The 24,848-nt window shown below is 40.4% G+C and overlaps 1 protein-coding gene across 1 annotated transcript in view; it reads left to right on the forward strand.

The window, feature by feature from the left end:
- LOC102078817 (zinc finger protein 665) overlaps positions 1 to 24,848 on the forward strand; it is a 1,047,781-nt gene that overhangs the window by 623,665 nt on the left and 399,268 nt on the right. The gene's annotated exons all lie outside the window — the stretch shown is intronic.

Consider the following 24,848-nt stretch of genomic DNA (forward strand, 5'->3'; position numbering starts at 1 on the left):
AGACTGAATGCAAAAACATTGGATAAACCTATTTTTCTGAATAGAAATTTATAATAAACTGAGTCAAATGGGTAATATTACATTCACAATACTTTAATTTTCACTTAATGTCATTCACAATATATTTTAAAGATGTCTACAATATTTGCAATATAAAAGATATAAAATGATTCCATGGAAAATACAATACCTTACAGTGTATACAAGTATGACTAGGTCATTGAATCAGTGTCTGTTGTGAGTCTCAAGTAAGTTGCCTGCAATGATATTTAAGGTCCAGCAGGTGTCAGTATGGAGCAAAACAGCAACACTGTGTCGACACAGTGTCGATGCAGTTTGGGGAATGTGCTTAAACGCTTCACGAGGCCTCATCTACCCATCACTAGTTCATACTTACTTTGTTTGTCTTTTCAGTCTTCATGAGGGTCAGGTGTGGGGAAACGCCCGCCTGGCATTTCCTCATTTTAAAATCCTGATGATGTCAAACATGACATCAGCAGGTCAAACCAAGTGGAGGGGTTTCTTTTTCCATAGAGATGCTTACTTTTGTTTGTGTTAAGGTTTAAAGGAATTTGTTGAATGTTTTTCTTTTTGTTAATACTGCCATTTAGTTGTGTAAATGTGCATATTAGAAGTGTGAAGAGGTTTTGTGTTTTTAAATCATCTGTGTAGAGTTTTAGATCCCTCAGTTTGAGTGAGTGGTACTGGCTGGGCAATTGGAGGGAAATTGATGGCCCTATTTAAAGCCAGTCTCTACCAGATGCAGGAGGGAGGAGAGGTGAGCTGTGTTACCAGAGCCATGTTATGTTGAGTTTTGTTAATAGAGTTTATTTGGGTTGAGGTTTTGTTAAGTTACATTAAATTAAGTTCACTGTAAATAAATTGCTTACCTTTGGAAACCTGAAATGTAGTGATGGCCAAATGAAGCTTTCTGAAGCACTGAAGCTTGTATTGAAAAACGGTTCATTACTCGAAGCTTTTCAACACAGTCCTCTCTGGTGACATCTAGTGGCCAAAAGTATGAAGAGCAGCTTGAATCCACAAAATAAAACCAACTGCTTCATAATGATTGCCCACTCTACAGAGCGGAATTCTGTCTGATATTGGGCTGCTGTTGTGTTGCTTTGAATGCGTATTTTTTGGTGTTAAAAATGTAGTTTATGTGTTTAATAAATAACTTTGACCAGTAAACTTTACTTGTTTGAACATGCACCATGGTGTGGTCTTTCTTTGCTTGTGACTTCTTGATGTTGGTAAATACAATAATTGAAAAATACCACGTTACATATAACATACATATAATAATGTACATTATGGAGTATGCTTCTGCTGTGAGGTCCTGCCTCCATGTACTTATGCAATTAATCGCTAGATGGGTATATTTATAAATAATATTATATTAGGGAAATTTTCCTATACATATTTTTGACCTGGGGGTAGAATTGATTATGAAATGGAAAGGGAAATGCTTATGAACTTTCAAATTAAAACCATGATGCATTTAAGGTAACCCTTTTTCATTTTTATTTGAGAAGAGAATTTGTTCCACTGTGCGATGGCCGAACTCGTTCCTTTTCGTGGAGATAATTTCTCCTGCCTTAAGGAAAATCCCTTCACATGTCACAGAAGAGGCTGGAGTGCAGAGAAACTGGTAGAGATGCAGTTATGGCTCCACAATCTATCAGCTAAAGAGAATAAATAAATTAAATTGCTGCACATTTTGTAGACTAACATTTTAAGATTATTTTTTCAAATAAAATATATCTTTGTATAACATTAAATGTTACGAGTCAAATGGAAGTTTTTCTAAAGTTATTTAATGATATTTATATTATGAAAAGCAGATTTTTGACATTTTAAGTTTTTCCCGTTTTCAGATGAAATAAACACGCACAAAACAAAATCAAACAGCCAGAACACAAAGCTGGAAAACCCACCGACCAGAATCAACTCAAAATACTCCCACACAACAGAACCAAATCTCTCAGTAGAATGATCAGTGGTTCGCTATCTGTCACCATCAAAACACTCCACAAATCCCGCAAATGATTCACTTCGTTCCATTTGAATCAGGTACCGAAGGAATTACGTGCGTAATGAAGCTTCGGACGTCACTGGTCACGTGACTTTTGCCAAACGAAGCAAGCCTCGACACAGTGCTTCTGAACCAGTGTGTTGTTTTTTTCGACACACGCTCCGGAGCGCCAGCTTCAAGCGGGGCGTCACTACTGAAATGTCTGCATAGTCTGCTTCCTTACCACCTTCCTTGACGTTCGAGTCTGACTACTTCACAGAGCACCTGATGGCTTTCAACTTTTCTTGTCCATCTTCCATTGGTTTTAATGTTGCACTCCAGTATGAACACAAATCCACCAACTTGAGGATTGCCACAACATAACCTAATAGACCTACACCTTAGTTCACAGATTCACTTTGTCTAAGGTTTATTTCTGGGATTTCACACAACCCAGGATTCAAATCATGAATACATAATGGGCTTGGATTTACAACATTATGAATGAAATGTGCTCTATTTGGAAGCAGCCAGGTCTCCTCCCCTTTCGACGGGTTGTGTGTGAGACTTTAAATCATCAAACTCTAAATTACAAATTTTAAATTGTTATTGATCCCTTTACCCCTAGTCCTAAAGTGTATATTTATTTTCTTACTCTTCTTATATCTATTGTTTGTTTACTTGCACTGCTGTAACTGGAGCCTCGTGGTCTGTCTCTCTATATACTGGACTGTATGTAGTGGAGATGACAATAAAGTTTACTTTGACTTCAGCAGCAAGCAGGCGCACTGAGGGCTCTCGCGCTCACTTTTCGCGTATAGAATTTCGAAAACACATTTGTGCAAATTATAAGTCTGTATCATAATGTCTGTTGTTTTCGTGTTTGATGGTTTGTTTTTATTTTCTTTTATTTTGCAAGTTGGTTATTAGATGCCGCTCCAGCCAGCCAGAGACTTCCCCGCCGGCCCGCCCTCTCCTTCCTGTGCCACAAGCAGCAGGCACACCTCGCAAACGGAGGGCACCCTTACTCCTAGCAAATGGGCGATAGAAAACCGATCGGTGCCTATGCCATTCCCAATATCCGCTGGCTGATGTCGGGGCAGCATGAGTAGGAGCATTTTTTTTTTTATTAATGATTACCGGTGCTGGAAAAGCTAGTGCTTGATGCAGTGTTTTGATGCAATGCGTGAAAGTCACGTGGTCTGTCAATCGCTATCCTCCTTCCCACGATGATGTTTACACCGAGGCCAAGGAAAGTTTAGAAAAAAGGGGATAGCCGCTAATAGAAAACTGGACCTGCAACAAGCCCAGGTCCAGTTTACTTTGGTGATTTGGACTATTCCATTTCACAGCATTATTGTTTCATTCTATTATAGAACTTACAAGAAAGAGGAAAAATTGTATTCCATTACAACAGTAGAGTCACGTGACCGCACAGCAACAAAACACAGCAGAGCTTGGAAAAGAGGGCGGAGCAAGGTGTGTGTATGTGTGTGTGGTCGTGTCCAAATTCATGGGCTGCATCCTCCTGAGGCCGCATTTGTAGACTGATTACATCACAACAACGCGCCGAAGGCTGTCCAAATTTGTAGACTCCTCCGAATGCAGCCGACAAATGCATCCTCCTTTTCCCCGAATTTGAACGATGGGTCGGGTGTGTCCTTCGTGGCCCACCATATCCCAGAATTCATAGCGCAGCCCAGCCAAACTCCAGTTTCCGGCAATGGCGGCCGCTACTAAGTTTTAAAATTACTTTTATTAATCTTTCTGGGTCACAAAATAAATTTTTAACATATTTTCAGGCGAGAATGTAGCTGTGTAAACTTCAAATATCTGCTCAGTTTATCAAGGTATTGCATATTTGCAAAAGTGCACCGACGTTTTCGGAGACGTCTGTTACCCACCAGCTTGATAGCTAACCGATAGCTAACCAAGAGCTCGAGGGTCACTGAAGCCGCCAAGAACGGCACAACTCCCGGCACAACTCCCGGCACATCATTTTCAGATCACCGCGGCCTTTCGCTACTGAGGTTAAACGTAATATATAAGTCACTTAGACAACCTAAAAATGATATTGTTTGGCTTTTTTCAGTGTTTTATTTGTTCATGAGTAAATCGGTTTGGCTGAGATTAAAGATATTAGATTAGATTAGATAAAATAAAACTTTATTAATCCCCTGGGTGGTTTTCACACAGCTGAATAAACGTCAAACAGAAAACCGATTAAACAGAAGTGTGAGATGGTCGAGAATTTACGCCAGTGTCCTGTTATATTTTAGATAGCAAGGAGCAGACGGCTGAGTTTATTAAACTCCACCGAGACAGCGGTGACGTTAATCAGAAGGCTAGACCGTCCAATTTCACAGAAGTTTACTTCCGGCCTACTCAACCTTCTGAGGACCCGGCCCACGTAGACCGCGAAGGCCGGGTCCTCAGGAGGATGCAGCCCATGAATTTGGACATGACCTGTGGGTGTGTGTGTGTGTGCCTGCGTGCGTGGCGGGGGGTTGGGTCGTGCAGAGAGAGCTGCTTTTTCATGAAACGGGATTAAAGTAGTAAACTTACAGGAACATATACCACTACCAACGTTTGGATCGATATCGCCATCGATGTGCACACCCTTGTCTCCTGGATCGTAGCTGAGATCAGCGTGAACCACGTGTTTCTCTGCTCCCTTTTCTGTTTCCTGTGTTTGGAAAAACTTCCAGATGAGGATGTGCAGCTAAGCCCAATAGAATTCAAAAAGAAGTTTGGAGATGTTCAGCTGGCTAAAATTCTCAGGGATGGGAACTTGCTGATAGTGGTTAAGACAGAAGAACAAAAGAAGTGTTGAATGCTGAAAGTATTTGTAGAAAGACTGTAGGAGACAAAAGGATCTTAGGAGACAACAAAGTGACACGGGGGTGATTACGGGTATCCCTGTAGAAGAGGACCTTGAGAAGCTCAAGCGCTGTATTAATGGTGGTGAGGTCAGCAAAGTACAAAGACTGCTAAAAACGATTAATGGAGAGAGGGTGAATAGCCTGTCGGTTCTATTGGAATTCCAGGAGGCAGTCCTGACGGACAGAGTTAAAATAGGCTGTTCTGAGCCCTCTGCTATACACTCTCTTCACTCATGACTGTATTTCCTCCTGCGCGTCCAATCTCATTGTTAAGTTTGCCGACGACACCACAGTGCTCGGACTCATATCCAACAACGATGAGACAAACTACAGGACAGAGGTGCAACAACTAGAGTCATGGTGCCGCGACAATAACTTGGTCTTAAACACCAAAAAGACCAAGGAGATTATTGTAGATTTCCGGAGGAAAGGTCACAACAATCACCTGCCTCTCTTCATTGGCAGTGAGGCAGTGGAGAGGGTGAGCAGTTTTAAATTCTTGGGGGTAACTGTGACTGAGGACTTGTCCTGGGGCAACCACATCACCTCAGCTGTACGGAAGGCCCAACAGCGCCTCTACTACCTGAGGAGACTGCGGAGCGCACACATTCCCAGACCTCTGATGTTGAACTTCTACAACTGTGCCATCAGCAGCGTTCTGACGTACGGATTTCTAGTGTGGTTCCCCAGCTGCACCAAGGCCGACCAGCAAGCACTCCAGCGGGTGGTGAAAGAAGCTGGCAGAATTATTGGAACGATTCTGCCAGAGATTAGCAACATCTTCCCCACTCGCTGTCTGAGGAGGGTGCACAGTATCCTGCGGGACCAACATCACCCTGCGCACCACCTTTTTCACCTGCTGCCCTCAGGGAGAAGGTACAGGTCCATACAGGCCAGAACGTCCAGATTGGCCAACAGCCTGTATCCACAGGCTGTGAGGCTCCTGAACTCTGCCCCCCCCCCCCCCTCTCACGGACAATAACCATATCCAATTTATTAATAGCAGTGAATTGGTCTGAAAAATAGACAATTATCATATCTCACAGTACAATAATTGAACGGGTGGCACTGTTGCACTTTGTCATATTTCTCAGGTCTTTGTCTGAATGTCCCATGAACATTACCTGTCATATTCTCATGTTTTTGCTAAGGATCGTCTCATTGCACTGAAGTTACACTGGGTTAAATAGTCACACCGGGTCTAAGGGGAATTTAGTATTTATTATTATTTGTTGTAGAAGCTCCAAACACAATTTCATTGTTCTTGACAATGACAATAAATACTTGAATTGAATTGAATTGAATTGAATGAGCTTTCCTGTTAGACCATATGTGCCACCACCCCTCAGGTGCTATAAATGCCAGAGATACGGACACATCGCTGCAGTTTGCAAAGGGAAACAGAGGTGCCCCAAGTGTGGAGGGGAACACCGATATGACGAATGTGGGGAGAGTGTACAGGATAAATGCAGTAACTGTGGGGGGCAGCACAGGGTGAGTTATGGGGGGTGTGAAGTAAGGAAGAAGGCTGTGGAGGTTGAGCAAGTCAAAGTAGCTCACAACTTAAGTTACGCTGAGGCTGTCAAAAGGGTACAAAAGGCAAAGGACAGGACAGAAAAGGTTCGACCATCAACGTCAGAAGTAATACCTCCACAGGGAGTTCGTACAGGACTGACAGTGGAGAAAATGATTTTGTTTATTGCCTATGTCATAAATTGTACAGACCAGGTGAAACACAAAACAGAGAAAATTAAAATAGTTGTGAAAGGAGCAGAGAGGTTTTTTGGCATTAAAGATATATCTTGGGAAACTGTCAATAAAAGACTTGGAGGAGAGGGGAAGGCAGGAGGACCAGAGGACAGTGTAATATGATTATTTTACAGTGGAACGCCAGAAGTCTGATTGCAAATGGACAAGAATTTAAAGGATTCGTCAAACACTGCAAAAAGAAACCAGACATAATCTGTATTCAGGAGACATGGCTCAAACCTACTTTAGATTTTGTTATTAAAGGTTATAGTAGTGTTCGCAGAGATAGAAAGGAGGGTAATGGAAGAGGGTGTGCAATATTTGTGGCACAGGGGATTCAAAATAGAGTTGTAGCTTTGGGAACACAGTTAGAATATATTATACTTGAAGTCTGGGGAGGGACTGGAAGTTTCAGAGTGATTAATTACTACAATCCAGCTAATAAACTGATATCGGTGGGTGAACTTGACACATATTTAAAGGGAAAAGTAATTTGGTGTGGGGATTTTAATGCACACAGCACATTATGGGGTAATGGTACTGATCAGAATGGTGCAGTGATTGAGGAAGTGATGGAAATGAAGAATTTTGTGTGTTTGAATGATGGAAGTGGCACGAGAGTGGATGTTAGAACAGGTGCAGAATCAGCAATTGACCTTACATTGGTGTCAGACTCGCTGGCAAGTATTTGTTCATGGCAGGTACTGAAAGAGACAACTGTAGGCAGTGACCATTTTCCTATAATGACGATTATTGGGTTCAGTATAGCAAAACGAGACGTAAGGGGGGTGAAGCAGTGGTGTTTTAGGGATGCTGATTGGGATACATTTAGATTAGTTAGTGATCAAGAAATGCAAAAGATTGATATGAATGTGGGGGTGGATGAGTTAAATTATTTTATTTGTAAGGCAGTTTTAGAGGCAGCCAGCAGGGTGATGCAGAGGAAAGACGGTAGAGGGGAGAAGAAGATTGTGCCATGGTGGACACAGGAGTGTGATAAAGTGATTAAATATCGAAATAGGGCATTTAAGACTTTAAAGAACAATCACAGTTTTCAGAATTTCATTGAATATAAAAGATTGCAAGCTAAGGTAAAAAGAACCATTAAAAGTGCAAAGAGGGACTTCTGGAGGGGGTTTTGTAATTCAGTGGGGAGGGAGACAAGAATACAGAACATTTGGTCAATGATTAGAAGGATGAATGGTATGAAAAGGGAGTGTGATTATCCAATCCTGAGGGATGGAGACATCACAGCAGTAACAGATGAGGAAAAAGCAAATGTGTTGGCAAAAACTTTTGTTAAAGTCCACAGTTCAGGCAATGTTAGTGAGGAAGGGCGACGAGGAAGAGACATGACTATTGCAGAGAATAGTGACTTAATGGACCTGGTAGGGGATACAGATGATTCATTAAATATCCTTTTTACAAAGACAGAACTACATTGAGTACTACAGAAATCTAAATTATCAGCACCGGGAAAAGATCAGGTATGCTATACCATGTTAAACCAACTCAGTGAGTCAGCCAAAGATCTTTTGTTAGGGTTATATAACAGAGTTTGGGAGGGTGGGAAACTGCCGCAAAGCTGGAAGGAAGCTGTGGTGGTACCCATACGGAAACCTGGAAAGGATGTCACGAATCCAGGAAATTTTAGACCTATAGCATTAACATCGCATGTTTGTAAAGTGATGGAGCGTATGATAACTGAAAGATTGACGTACTATTTGGAAACTAGAGGATTTATCTCTAAATATCAAAGTGGGTTTAGAAGAGGGAGGAATACTATGGATCCAGTTTTATGTTTGGAACATGAAGTTAGAAAAGCACAAACAAACAGTGAGAGTGTAGTTGCGGTGTTTTTTGATATAGAAAAGGCCTATGATATGCTGTGGAGAGATGGCCTACTGATTAAACTCTGTAAATTGGGTATTAGGGGGAGGATGTACGGGTGGATAAAGGATTTTTTAAAGGGGCGTCATATTCAAGTGAGGATTGGGAAGGTTTTTTCTGAAAGGTTTTTGGTAGAAAATGGTACACCTCAAGGGAGCATAGTAAGCCCTTTGTTATTTTCTTTGATGATAGATGATGTGTTTAATGATATAGAGGCAGGGGTGGGATGTTCACTTTTTGCTGATGATGGAGCAATATGGAGGAGAGGGAAGAATATAGAGTATGTTGTTAAGAAACTGCAGGGAACAATTAGAAGAGTTGAAGAGTGGTCTTATAAGTGGGGTTTTAAATTTTCAGTTGATAAAACCAAGGTGATGTTTTTTACAAGGAAGAGAGTTGGTAAGGACGTCAAGCTTAAGTTGTATGATCAAGAATTAGAAAGGGTGAGTAAATTTAAGTTTCTTGGATTGTGGTTTGATGAAAGGTTAACATGGGCTGCACATATTCAGAAGGTGGTGGACAAATGTAAAAAAGTGTTGAATATAATGAGGTGTTTAGTTGGGAGGGACTGGGGAGCGGATAGGAAGTCTTTGAGGGCCATATACACTGGGTTGGTCAGATCACTGTTGGATTATGGGTGTGTAGCATATAACTCAGCAGCAGACACAACTCTGGTAAAGTTAGACCATATTCAGTATCAGGCACTACGAATTTGCACAGGTGCATTTAAAACAACTCCAACAGCAGCTTTACAGGTGGAGATGGGAGAGATGCCATTAGGACTGAGAAGGGAGCAGCTCACACTTAATTATTGGGCTAATTTACAGGGCCACAGGCAGGATCACCCAACGCATGAAGTACTTAAACCTTGCTGGGAGAAAGAAAGGAGGGAAACGAAGAGCTTTGGATGGATTGTGGGGAGACATGCAACAGAATTTAATCTGGATCAGTTAAACATTAGTCACAGAGTGCCGTTACCAGCAGTGCCTCCATGGATACTTCCTGATGCTACAGTAGACTTAACATTGTTGAACAAGAAGAATGAGGATAAGGCATTTACTTTGAACTCTCATGCAGTACAGGCTTACATTGACCAATATTATAGTTATGTTCAAATATATACAGACGCCTCAAAGAACACAACCGGTCAAACCGGTGTTGCAGTTGTGGTCCCAGAGTTTTCGGTGGAAATGGGTAAAAGGATTAGTGATGGGCTTTCTGTATACACTGGGGAAATGATCGCAATATTATTAGCTGTTCAGTGGGTGGAAGACGTGAGGCCATTGCATGCTGTCATTTGTTCAGATTCAAGTTCATCATTGGTCAGTCTACAGCATAGTCACTCAGACAGTAGAGCAGATGTTTTGGCGGAAATTCAGCAGACACTTTTCCGGATACACATGATGGGACTTGCAGTCGTGTTTTTATGGGTTCCAGCGCACTATGGAGTATGGGCGAATGAAAAGGCAGATAGAGTTGCAAAGGAGGCCGTAAGACATGGGGTGGTTGACATGGCTGTTAGTTTTGGCCAAGCAGAGATAAGGAGTATGGTAAGGCAAGATATGAGAGCAAGATGGCAAAAGCAGTGGAAGGAGGAAAGGAAGGGACGAAGGTTGTATAAAATTCAAAGGAGGGTGGGAGGAATGAGAAACGCAGGACGGACTAGGAGGGAGGAGGTGATCATATCCAGACTGAGATTTGGACATACTGGCTTGAATAATACATTATTCATGATAGGGAAACATAGTACCGGAAAATGTGATTGCTGTGGGGTAGAGGAAACTGTAGAACATGTCATGTTGCAGTGTCAGAGGTATCAGGTTGAGAGGAGACAATTGATTCAAAATCTCAGTAACCTAAAAATCAAACTGGATCTTGTTGATTTGTTGCAAAAGGAATCGGGAAGTAAAAGTTATCAGGCCTTATTTCAGTTTTTAAAAGAGGGGAACCTGTTTGGCAGGATTTGAGTTTTTTTTGTTTTTGTTTTTTTTTGAGCGTCGTTCCAGACCATACTCCATACCAATTGGTGGCGGTAATGCACCTTTCAGTTGTTTGCCAACCGCCAATACAAATGTAAGAAAGAAGAAGAAGAAGAAGAAGGAAAAACTTCCAGCTTCATCACGGAGTTTCTCTCGGTTTGTGGGCTCATATAAAGGTAAGCGTCGAGCTAACTTTAATGTGGGTTCAGTTTATGTTGAGTTTAGCTCTGTTGGGAAATAATAGATTGTTCGGTATATATTGGAGTTAGACTGTAGACTTTCTGATTGCTTGCAACATTATGAAATGGCGGTTGCTACGGGGTAAGAACATGGCTGTCCCAAACTAGCGACCGCATGCTTCGTAGTACACACACTTCGCGTACTACGCTCAGCGGTACTACGAAGAGGCTTGTGAAATGGGACGGTCTGGCCTTCGTAGCGCTTTACAGATTGCCTAGCAACCATGATACTAACCGCGAGAAATGTTTCATACAGTATTGTTTGACACAAATGAAGGAGAAAAATTGTTTGTTTGTTTTTCCTTCACTTTGATTTGTTGAGTATCTGAGGCTGAGACCACGGGACTGTAAAAACATGATCTTAAGATTAGCTAATAAATTACAATTAGCTAATGTTGTTCATAAGACTACAGTCGTCTCAGTTTGGCAACATAAATATAATATGGCCAATATTATATTTATTGTCAGATTATTATGATATATTACAGCAGTGAGCTTGAACTCTGTGTCATTCACTGAGCTTCAGAAAAGATTCACGTGTCAGTTTTTTTTTTATATCACCTTAAATCTTCACTCAAAGACAAGTATTTTTGACAGTGTATATATAGATTTATTATAAGAGGCAAGTAGTGTTCGTTCATTACGTTGGCATTACTAAATTTGGCTCAGTGCTTATACATGTTTAAAGAGAATATTTAAAGCATACAAACAATATAAGCAATATGATACAACAAACACAGCAGTACTACTAATCCAAAATACTCAAAGCTTCACAGAACTGAAACAAACATTTTTTTTTTTTAGGTCCATTCTGTTGCTGATACATACTTTAGGTTTCTGAATATTAAACTTGTTGCTGCCTTTCATAGTGTTTAACTTCAAGGCCCTGAGTACTTTCTCCCACACTGAAAACACCGGAATGATAAAAATTTATTTGAACATTACCTAATAAGACTGATTCAGGACAGACAATTAGTTATTGTAAACTTTTCTAGCAGTCCTTCACAAACAGGGAACAGTATGTCTATTCTCTCCATCTGTCAGCTGCTGCTGGGAAAGTGATATTACTATAACTAATGTGATATGATTAAATATGTGATTAATACATGAGAAAAGAAATCTGCCATCACAGAGTGCTAAACAAGAAGAGTTCCTAGATGGTACAGTGGACACATGTATGACTCCTGTGATTAAAGCATCTTTCTTTCAGCTTAACGAGTGAACCGTCAGCTCATTCAAACACACATTAAAGTCCGTTTGGCTCGACACCACCGAACAGAGGCAGCAATATAACATAGCTAACATTAACAGTGCAGTGAATCCTGCTTGCGCTGTGATATTCAGGACTGCAAACCAAGCAGCATCACTGACTTTCAGCTTGTTGTGTTTGTGGATATATGACTGACTTAGTATCCATAAAATCATCACATTCTCTGTAATATTAAGGTCGACTATTAAACGGCGTATATTTTAAAATCAAAGCTTTAAAACCAAGTTAACGCACAAAGTATAAACATCACTAATGTCACATACCTTTGCCAACGTGTGGCCAACAGTAATGTTTTAATGTTCTTTGTTATTAAACATTTGCACGTAAATAAGTAGTATAACATTCAGTACTTAGTTTTAAAAGTTTACTTTTTGGCGACCACGCTTCAGCCATCTGCCGTTTTTTTTGTTTTTGTGAAAAAATTAGCCAAAGCCACCGCTGCTCTATGAATTCTGGGATATGCTGGGCTGCGAATGATACACCTGATCCATCCTTCAAATCCGGGGAAGTGAAGGGCCCATTTGTTGCCTTCAAGGCTGCAGACCCTGAATTGGGATACAGCCATATAGTGGGGCGCTGGGCCTGTTCTCCAGGCTGGTACCTGTTTATCTGGCTTTTTTTAGACTTTATTTTCATTGAAAGTTTTATAGTTTTGACATTCATCCACATAAAAAAAACAATAAAACACACTGACAATAACATATTGGCACAGTGAAACCATCAGATCTGCCTGGTCTGGGGGAGCCCCCCTCGACCTCTTAAGTCCCATGTCTTCAGGTTTTGTGCTACTGCCATGTAGCACTTTACAGTCGACCCCTGGTGATGTTCGGAAGGGTATTTCCAGTCTATTTTATGAGGAGCCTTCTAAAAGCAGTGGTCATGTCCTTAACAGGCTTTTCTTCTTTCAGTGGTTATTTGAAAATATTTAGCTAAACTCTGGTTATATAACCCACCACCCATCATCCCACATTGCTACCTTCAACAAATCTCTCCCACTTCCTCCAGTTTTTATGAAATTGGTCCATTTTGAGGTTCAAAAGAGATGTAAGTTCACCATTCTGTATATTTCCTCCATTATTCCTATCCAATCTTTCTTTGTTGGGGGGGTCTTTCTCCAGCCACTTCCTGGTAAGAGCTTTTTTACCTGCTCCCAACAGGATATTTATCAAATATTTGTCCTTTAAGGAGACTGCTTATGGGATATCGCCCAAATACACAGTACAGAAATCCAAATTTAATTTGGATTTCTGTACTGTGTACAGTCACCAAAGTAAATTGATTTACCAGTCACCAAGTAAATTGATTCGACGATTTCACTCCAGTATGATTGGATTACTGGGCATTTCCAAAATATATGAAAGTGATCTGCCATATTTTCCCCACAGTTTCTCCAGCAGTATCCATCTCTCGGTTGACCTTTTTGTTTGTATTTTATTTGGGGGTTATTAAAAAAAGCTAATATAATTTCTCCATGTGAATTCCCTCCAATAACCCGAACTAGTAGTTTTCATCTGTGTTCCACATATATTTAACCAACTTTCCTCTGATATGTTGACTTTAGCCTCAATTTCCCATTTAATTTTAATATAATTGGTTGATTGACCCTTCAATGATTGTAGGTAGGTTCTTATAAAGTTTAGCCATCAATTTATTTTTAATCTTACCTTTATAAGCCTCTATTATAAGGGGGACTAGGCCTCTACTATGTTCTTCTGTAGTTTTTATGTTATTGTTAAAATAGGACCTGACTTGGAGATATCAGAAAAAATATTAGTTTTGAAACCATAGGTGTCTCTTAGTTTTTCAGAACTATGTAATCCTTCTTTTCCTGACATTGAGTAAAATGGTCCAATCCCCCTTGTTAACCAATTTGTATAAAATCCATCTATTTGTGCAGGGATAAATTCCTTATCATATGTGACCCATCTGAGTTGTTTTATGTCGGCTACTGATTTGAGGCTTTTGCATTCATCATACCATATCTTTAAGGAGTTTTAGTCCACTTGTTTAGATTGTTTTTCTGTTCCAAATATAATTTTTTGTCTGCTAATATTATTTGTAGTGGTAATTTTAATTGTGTCACATCTGAATACTTCAGCAACTTAATCTCATTCTTGTGAGATTTAAGATGACATGAAATGTTTGCAGAACAATACCCCACTTTTATGCTTTAAACGGGGGTTAACAAAGTCATCCTAACAAAACACACGCTTACAAATCGTATCGTTTTCTTCTGATCTACAGCCGCAGCCTATAGAGGTTGACAGACCACGTGACTTAGTGTAGTCACGGTAAGTCAGTTAGTGTGCTGCCTAACTTTCATCACGCACATATTTATTATTATATGGTCTTAAGTGTGAGTGCATACACTCACAAAATGTTTAGTAACTTCAGATCCCTGCAACAAGCCCAGGTCCAGTTTACTTTGGTGATTTGGACTATTCCATTTCACAGCTGTTGTTAAATTCTTTTCCTCCATCTCGTGTACAGGCCAACGCAATCTATTTGTTGTTTCAGGTTGTAGTATTACACAACATTTTCAGATCTAATAGAAATAAAATAAGTGTTTCATAATTCATTCAATTTATTGTCTTTATCTATAACTGGCGTCATCGTTTTATTCTTGTATAGAATCTTACAGGAAAGAGGCAAAATTGTATTCCATTATGCTTTATTAGCTGCTTTGGTGAAAAACAAATCAACAATGCCAAAAAACATGTCAAAACAACATACTGAAAAACAGTTATTCATCACTTGATTGCTTCGATACAACACTTGGGCACATATATGAGGGACTTTTCATGGCTGTTTTGATATCGCTCTCTCTCTCTTATCAAATCTCGCTGTGTTAGTAGTTTTAAACTTGGTATGACCCAGGTTGATAGAGGGTGCCCAGTCTGGATCGCATTCCTGCATTTTGTAGGCTGGTTTTCCTACAAAACACAACAAACATTAGCCCGCAAAGCCACAGTGAACAGAGCAGCATAGCGCAACAAATTCAATTCAAATCACTATAAGACTTATTTGTAACCTACATCAACAATTATGTTATGATAACTTACGTAATAACTACAACAGAAGACTTACCTTTGTGGAAATGCTTGGAGCAGACTAACATGTGAGCTGGAGTGTTCTAAGACGTTATATTTGGTCTGCAATCCAGGCCAGCCATTACTTCAGAAGCATGGCTTGAACAATTTCTCTTCCACGACATAATCCGATAAAAGCCGATCTCTTTACCCGTCGGCTTCCCATGGCTGTCATGCGACTGGCTATTGCAGTTAATAATACAACAGCTTCCTGCCATTATTTGTGTTTTTTATCGCTGTTTGACTGTTTTCATGTGAAAGCCTGCGTGCGCTAGTACTGCTTGCCACTCGTACCCACAGTCCTTTGCGGTTTTACCCTGGAATGACGTCACATTTTCAATTTCTATTCTCTAAGCAAACCTAAGCACATTCTGTTCTAATTGTTATTTTATTCTACTTACGATCCCCTTTTTGATCTCTTAGAGCAGTGGTTCCAAAATTTTTTTTGCTAGGCTCCCCTTTGTTTTACAAGAAAACATATTTGGCTATGCTTCATCTCCTGCTTTGCGTTTGTGTGGGAGCCCCGTCAAAAACCTGTCCACTATGTTAGCAGTGTCCAAGCGTTCTTTTTTTTCTTCCATACCGCGCCACCCCTGCAATGGCTCTGCGCCCCCCCCCCCCCCCCCCAAGCGGGTGGGCCCCACACTTTGGGAAGGTCTGTCTTAGAGAGATCACACTATTCAGCGGCTGTTTCCACTTGAAGGTCACCATGGTCAACTGCAAGTAAAGGCCGTAGTGGACCCTAACGTAGTCCACGTCTATTCCATTAAAATATGCTCTACAAGTATTAGTCCATGTTGGGTGATTCTCTGCATTCTTCCTCCTCTTGCTTCAATGTCAGGGGTAGACTGCCCTGAGATCTGTTGTTCCAGAGACTAAGAGATTTTTCTGCCCCTGCAGTTGATGTCTGGGATTTTTCTGACTCAGTTGAGTCAGGGCTTTGGACCTGCTTGGTCAGATCCTTCTGGATCTCCGCAATGCGTCTTCCAGGCTCCTCAACTGCTGCGCACTGGGTCCAGTGAAACCATGTCTCTCCCTTGCTCTTCAGCCAGGGTGAGATGTCCTTTCCACCACCTAAAACCGGTTCAAGAAACTATACGCTAGAATACCCAAACTTGTTAAGTTTCTAGGAACCTGCACCCAATAATCGCAGCAGCAAGGAAGCAAGGCTTTCCCCGTTGGTCCAGTTGAAAATACTCCCTAATCAAAAACAGCTCACCATTGCAAATTCTTTTCAGTCCCTCTCTTGGTTCGTTAAAAATTCCTGCATGTGTGAGGTGCTGAAGGACATCTTACAGATGGGTCCACTGTAAAGGTGCAATAACATGGGGCCCACTTGTGATAACATTCTACGTGAATCCATACAACTGGTGAACACTAAAGTGAGGAAATAATATTACTATTACTAATGTGATACGATTAATTCATAAGAAAAGAAATCTGCCACCACATCATGAATAACATACTGCTGGTAAATACACACAGAAATGAACAACTACAAGATTAAGTCTGCATGGCCCACAAGCTCATGCGATCCTAGGATGTCACTGTCATCTTCCTGCTCCTGAAAAAAACATGCATACATCCACCCTTTTCCTTGTCTGGGTGGAGAAGGTGCAATCCTGCATATCAGTGTAAAGTCAGTCAAATATTTGTCCCCATTATCAGTCCAGTCAGTCCCCATATGTTTATTGCTGATAGCAGAACTTCTTATGTCGAATTAAGTTTCTACTGCTAGCTTGTTGTTTCAGTAACATTAAAAAAGCAAAAAAAAAAGTCTCTATTGTAGTCAGGCACAGCTAAATCCTGTTTGCCAGTTAACCTAGCCAACCACACTGTGTGTTGTTAACACCTTCAACAGGTACCCCCTCATTATGTGTGCCACTTCCTATCTGATTTTTGCTCCTCCTATATGAAGGATTACAATAGCCACACACATAAAAAGTAGAATTTTGTGCTTAGATAATGAATTGTAGAATAAATTCTGCAGTTATAAAATCATTTTTGAATTCCACATTAACAAAGTGATTTTTGAAATGTTTTGTGCTTGGAAATGTTGTAGGTGGCTGAGTTTATACTGCTACCAATGAGTCTGAGCGGGACTCTCTTCTTGTGGATCTATGGAAGTCCATATATTCAGGGTGTAGCATCCCCTGGGTAAAGGTGGTGATATGCAGGGCAGTCAGTGTCTTTTTCCCTTTCAGGTTCTTGTAGGCAACTGATGACTTTCTTTTTGTAGCTGCTTCTGGGGTTTCACCTTGAAGCTCCATAGGTATTGTTGTCACTAAGGAGTGTAGTAATATTTATTTGCTCTGCTTCTTTTTTATCAGGAATAAAATACATATATATACTTTTTGTCTCCCAGCTGAGTAACAGGAGGAGAAGAGTCTGGTGGAGCAGCAGAGGAACAATTTCAGCCATTTGGACTCAGCTCAGCCACTACAGAGGAAACAATGACTTCAATACAAAAGGTGAGAAAAATATCACAGTTACACTGTTATTGAAACTGTGTGCACAGCTAGTTGGTTTTTAAAAACCCCTTAAAAACATGAGCTTTAAACCTTTCCATCCTGGGCTCATCCATATATAGAGATTGACAGACCATGTGACTTTTGCGCATTTCATTGTGGGTACGAGTGGCAATAAAATCAAAGCACTGCATCAAGCAGTAGCATTTCCAGCACCTGTAATCATTAATTCTGTGGTTTTAATCCCAACTTGCATTTTATTAGCCTCAAAAACAGTTACAGTTAAGCCCATAATTATTCATACCCCTGGCAAATTTTGACTTAAAGTTACTTTTATTCAACTAGCAAGTTATTTTTTGACTGGAAATGACACAGGCGTCTCACAAAAGATAATAAGATGATGTACAAGACGCATCATTGTGGAAAAAAAATATTTCTCAGCTTTTATTTACATTTGAGCAAAAAGTATCATGTCCAGAATTATTCATACCCTTTACAAACTGCCACAGTCTCTGGGAAAATCCAAAGTTCCATACCATTCCAAATAGTCAAAGCTGTTCTAAAGCATCCTAATTACCCTGATTAATTGGAAATAGCTGTTTTGATCAACTCAACAGGTGAAAAACAGCAGCTCTCTGCAGGTGGTCTGTGGACATTCATGACTAAGACAAAGGAACTCAGTGAGGACCTGCAGCTGTGCATTGTGGCTGCTCACAAGTGAGGAATGGGCTACAAGGCCATATCCAAATGTTTTCAAGTTCCAGTGGCTACAGTGCAAAGTATTATTAAAAAATACAAGATGTTTCGCACTGTGGAAAATCTCAGAGGACGTTGTCGGAGGCCAAAAGTGAAACCTGTGCTGGCCAGGAGAATAGTGAGAGAGGTGAAAAAGAATCCAAGGATCACCACCAAGGCCATTCTGGTGAATCTGGGCTCTGCTGGTGGCAATGTCTCAAGGCAGACAGTCCAACGGACACTGTTGGGTTCCACGGATGCAGACCAAGGAAAACGCCACTTCTCCAGGCACTTCTAAGGCATGCAAAAGCTCATTTGGCCTTTGCAAATGCTCATCTGGACAAAGAAGATGATTTCTGGTCTTCAGTGTTATGGTCAGATGAAACAAAAATTGGATTATTTGGTCACAATGATGTTGCCTTCATTTGGCATAAAAATGGAGAAGCCTTCAACCCAAAGAACACCATCCCCACTGTCAAACATGGTGGTGGGAACCTAATGCTTTGGGGGTGTTTTTTAGCCAATGGACCAGGGAACCTAATCACAGTAAACAGCACCATGAAAAAAGAGCAATACATGAAGATTCTCAACAACAACATCAGGCAGTCTGCAGAAAAACTTGGCCTTGGGAACCAGTGGACATTTTAGCACGACAATGACCCAAAACATACAGCAAACGTAGTGAAGAAATGGTTAGCAGACAACAACATTAACGTTTTGCAGTGGCCTAGCCAGAGTCCTGACTTGAATCCAATTGAGAATCTGTGGAGGGAGCTAAAGATCAGGGTGATGGCAAGAAGACCCTCCAACCTGAAAGATTTGGAGCTCATTGCTAAAGATGAATGGGCAAAAATGCCTGTGGAGACATGTAAAAAGCTGGTCTGCAATTATAGGAAGCGTTTGATTGCTGTAATAGCCAATAAAGGCTTTTCTATTGATTATTGAGAAGGGTATGAATAATTCTGGACATGATACTTTTTGCTAAAATATAAATAAAACCTGAGAAATATTTTTTTCCACAATGATGCCTCTTGTACATCGTCTTATTATCTTTGGGGAGACACCTGTGTCATTTCTGCTCAAAAAAGAACTTGCTTGTTGAACAAAAGTAACTTTAAGTCAAAATTTGGCAGGGGTATGAATAATTATGGGCTTAACTGTATGTAGAAAACGACGGAGAACACGGCAGGTCCTTACAAAGACACAAAATGTTTAGTAACTTCAGATCCCTGCAACAAGCCCAGGTCCAGTTTACTTTGGTGATTTGGACTATTCCATTTCACAGCTGTTGTTAATTTTTTTTCTTTATCTATTTGTTGTTTCAGGTTGTAGTATTACACAACATTTTCAGGTCTAATAGAAATAAAATAAGTGTTTCATAATTCATTCAATTTATTGTCTTTATTTATAACTGGCATTTTTGTTTCATTCTATTCTAGGATCTTACAGGAAAGAGGCAAAATTGTATTCCATTGTGCTTAATTAGCTGCTTTGGTGAAAAACAAATCAACAATGCAAAAAGAACCATACCAAAACAACATAATGGAAAACAGTTATTCATCACTTGATTGATTCAATACAACACTTGGGCACATATATGCGGGACTTTTCATGGCTGTTTTGATATCGCTCTCTCTCTCTTAACCGATCAAATCTCGCTGTGTTAGTAGCTTTAAACTTGTCTTGATGCATTCTCAATCATTCAGAAAAGTAAATCTCCAAAAGTTGAATCTGTTCATCTGGACGCAAAACGCTACATCCAGATGAACAGATTCAACTTTTGGAGAGCTTTAAACTTAGTATGACCCAGGTTGATAGAGGTGCCCAGTCTGGATCGCATTCCAGCATTTTGTAGGCTGGTTTTCCTACAAAACACAACAAACATTAGCCTGCATAGCCACAGTGAACAGAGCAGCATAGCGCAACGAATTAAATTCAAATCAATATAAGACTTATTTGTAACCTACATCAACAATTATGTTATGATAAATTACGTAATAACTAAACAGAAGACTTACCTTTGTGGAAATGCTTGGAGCAGACTAACATGTGAGCTGGAATGTTCTAAAACATTAGATTTGGTCTGCAATCCAGGCCATCCGTCGGCTCTTTATTACTTCAGAAGCATGGCTTGAACAATTTCTCTTCCACGACATAATCCGATAAAAGCCGATCTCTTTACCCATCGGGTTCCTGTGGCTGTCATGCGACCGGCTATTGCAGTTAATAATACAACAGCTTCTTGCCATTATTTGTGTTTCTTTTTATAGTTGTGTGACTGCTTTCATGTGAAAGCCTGCGTTAGTACCGCTTGCCACTCGTACCCACAATCCTTTGCGGTTTTACATCACATTTTCAATCTCTATACTGAAGCTACATTCACAACCAAAAACCACAGAAGTTAAAAGAACATACAAAGATCATATTTTATCATCACACATTGAAACAACAATATCATGAGTTCCATTAACAATTATTTATGAAATGAAAGATTTTCTCCACTGATCAATATTTCTTCAATAATGTCATTTTAATTACAACTCTCATTGTATCAAATCATTGCAATGTGATACTATGACCAGAAGGTGGTGCTAACACACCAACAATGTGTTTGTTGACATGTTTGATTCCACTGATGGAGGGAGTTTCACTTTGTTCCATGACTGCATTTCACTCACTGCCTCTGTTTGTATCTCTGTCACTGCAGGACCAACATGGAGCGAGAAGTCAGCGCTCTCAGGAGGCCGACAAACGTCACAGAAGAAAGGGACAGAAAATATACAGCTGTGATGAGTGTGGGAAGGATTTTACCCGGACTGACAGCCTAAAAACACACCAACTCATCCACAGTGGAGTTAAAGCATACAGCTGTGAGTTTTGTGGAAAGTCTTTTTCCCTGGCTGGAAGCTTAAAAACACACCAAGTCATCCACAGTGGAGTTAAACCTTACAGCTGTGACTTGTGTGGAAAGTCTTTTACCCAGGCTGGAAGCTTAAAAACACACCAAGTCATCCACAGTGGAGTTAAACCTTACAGCTGTGACTTGTGTGGAAAGTCTTTTACCCAGCCTGGAAGCTTAAAAACACACAAACTCATCCACAGTGGAGTTAAACCTTACAGCTGTGACTTGTGTGGAAAGTCTTTTACCCAGACCGGAGACTTCAAAACACACAAACTCATCCACAGTGGATTTAAACCTTACAGCTGTGACTTGTGTGGAAAGTCTTTTGCTCGAAATAGCAACTTACAGAGGCATCTAGTTACCCACTCTGGAATAAAGGCATACAGCTGTGACTTTTGTGGAAAAAGTTTCAGCGACAAACACTACCGAAATAGTCACCTACGGATTCACACTGGAAATGATGTTTATTGCTGTGATCAGTGTGGGAAACTGTTTACAACAGATGCACAGATAAAACAACACATGTTTATCCACACTGAGGAGAGACCTTATAAATGTGACCTGTGTGAGAAGATGTTTAAAGCTCCACATCACCTGAAAAACCACCAACAGATCCACACCAGAAAGTAACTCTACAAGTGGAGTTACTGTGAGGTATGTATTTATCTTTTTATCTTGTATTTTTAACCTGATTGTTTGGAACAAGTCTGATCAGTAAATTTATGGAGTTATACTGAATGAACTGTTTGGAAAAATGAAGAATCATTTTCGCCCAGTAAGCTGAGTGTTGTAATGTAAACAGTAAAATGTAATTGGACATTGGCAGAGATCACTTACGCTGTCTTTGTTTAGAAGCAGAGCAACACAGATGGATCCAGTTCTCAACCCTGTCGTCATTGTGGTGGTGGGAAAGAGTTTCTCTGTGACCTTTGTGGAAAACCTTCCAATCATCAACGGGACCTAAAACCACATCAACGTAGACACACTGGAAACAATATGAACTACTGCAAAGAATGTGGGAGAGGCTTCCACACACCAAATACATTAAAAATACATGAACTCCTCCACAGTGGGGTGAAAAAGCACATCCGTGACCAGTTTGCTATCATATCAGATATGTACAGGTCCTGAGCGGGACTCCCTTAGACCGAAACGCTGTCGGAGCTCACCGATTCTGATGCATTGGGTCCACTCTTGTGTTTACGTCTTTTTGCGCTAGATTCTGAGCTGCAGGTTTTGTCTCTCTCCAACCAAAATTCACCGAGCCATCAGCAAAAGAAGCAGCAAACTACGCTTCACATTTGATAAATGTCGTCATTAATTGCCTCTGCCTTTTGCTGTTTTGAGATATTTTATCATGTTCCACCACGATAAAAATCACACTTCATGCACAGCTCTCTCTCTCTCTCCCTCTCTCTGTACTTCAAGAACAGTTTCCCATCTCAAATCTCTTTTTTCTGCATTATTCATTTGTTTATTACCCACCAGTGTACCGTTGTTTATAGCGCTGTTGGCTGCTGTCTTTTTTCTTTTCTTTTTTTTCCACTTAAATGACCTCAGACAAGAAAACCTAATTTCTGCTGTTGAATACTGAAGAAATTGAAACTTTTTACAATTATGCAAAATTACAGAATATTGCAGAATATTTTTAAGGTTATCTGCTATAAAAAGCCAGGCCAGAAAAATCTCCTTCATGTTTTTCTGTGTTTTACTTTCAGTTACTTTGACACAAAGGCATCTGCTGTGATGTTCACAATTCTGATGAAGTCTCACATGTATCAGTACTGATAAATGATAAGAATTATAATATTTCTGACTGAGGCAAAATTGAACCAAATCAGGACTTTCAGAACCAGAATTGAATGGATTATAGAAATCAGTGATGATGCTCAGCCCTAGTGAGTAGCCTAGGCCAGACAGAAGTGGATGTAGCTGTGGGTAATAAGAAAAGAACTATTGATAACTTTTCTGTTAATTTAAGGCCTGATCTGTCTGAAATTCATAGCCAGTGCTCTGACACGGGCCATCAATCTCTGAACACTGAAAAAGCACAGTGTATCTAGAAAACACATTATATGCTGCAATAAATGCACTGCCCAAGTGTCCCCTCTCCCCACTGCCTTTCAACAGCAAACAGATAGTCAGAGGAGGCCAAGATGATGATTAAGTTTAACATTTTCTACAATATTGCACTAGCATTTTAATTAGAAGATTGTTAGTTAATCACTTAGAAATGAATATTGCCTGTATGGACTGCAACCCCCCCCCCCTCAAAAAGTGCACATGTAAAACTGCTGGTGTTAAGTTAAGCGATGCGACTGAAAAATTTGAGTGCGCCTAACTTGTGTGCCTGTGCACCCACATGGCAAAAAGTTAGTCTAGAGCCCTGCCTCAGGAGGAAACAAGGATTTGTTCTGCAATGTTTGGTCTCCTATGCTTATCTGTTTGCCAGATAATTTGTCCCAGCTGTTGAGAGGGGCTGGTTGTCTTTAAGGTGCTTCCAGGTAATTAAGTAGTGGTGTGTGGATCAATACTGAAATATCAATCTTTCCAATATCAGTGATTTATGTCCATTGTCATATAAAAATATCAATATTTTAGTAATTTGGGGTAAATTTGTAGTTTTTCATTAACAGGAACACAGTGAAAAGAAGATATAGGGTGGGCCATTTATATGGATACACCGTAATAAAATGGGAATGGTTGGTGATATTAAAGTCCTGTTTGTGCCACATTAGTATATGTGAGGGGGCAAACTCCTAAAGATGGGCGGTGACCATGGTGGTCATTTAGAAGTCAGACATCTTGGATACAACTTTTGTTTTTTCAATAGGAAGAGGGCCATGTGACACATCAAACTTATCGGTAATGTCACAAGACAAACAATGGTGTGCTTGGTTTCAACGTACCTTTATTCTTTCATGAGTTATTAACAAGTTACTGAACACATAAAATGTGTCCAATGTGCTGCCCATTGTGTTGGATTGTCAATGCAACCCTCTTCTCCCACTCTTCACACACTGATAGCAACACCGTAGATGAAATGCCAGCACAGGCATCTTGCGTCCACATTTTGGCAAATCCAACACTGAACCAGTTTCACGAAACTTAGCAAGCAGTTTGCCAACTGTAGCATAAGCATATAGTTAGGGCTGGACCAGGTGACCCTGAATCCTCCCTTAGTTATGCTGCAATAGACGTAGGCTGCCGGGGATTCCCATGATGCATTGAGTTTTTCCCTTCCAGTCACCTTTCTCACTCACTATGTGCTAACAGACCTCTCTGCATCGAATCATATCTGTTATTAATCTCTGTCTCTCTTCCACAGCATGTCTTTCATCCTGTTTTCCTTCTTTCACCCCAACCGGTCGCAGCAGATGGCCGCCCCTCCCTGAGCCTGGTTCTGCCGGAGGTTTCTTCCTGTTAAAAGGGAGTTTTTCCTTCCCACTGTCGCCAAAGTGCTTGCTCATAGGGGGTCATATGATTGTTGGGTTTTTCTCTGTATTTATTATTGTGCTATCTACTGTACAATATAAAGCGCCTTGAGGCGACTTTTGTTGTGATTTGGCGCTATATAAATAAAATTGAATTGAATTGAATTGAATAGCATGGGAGATGGGTGGTCTCATAG

The sequence above is a fragment of the Oreochromis niloticus genome, linkage group LG3 (genome assembly GCF_001858045.2).
Source record: "Oreochromis niloticus isolate F11D_XX linkage group LG3, O_niloticus_UMD_NMBU, whole genome shotgun sequence".
Classification (NCBI taxonomy): domain Eukaryota; kingdom Metazoa; phylum Chordata; class Actinopteri; order Cichliformes; family Cichlidae; genus Oreochromis; species Oreochromis niloticus.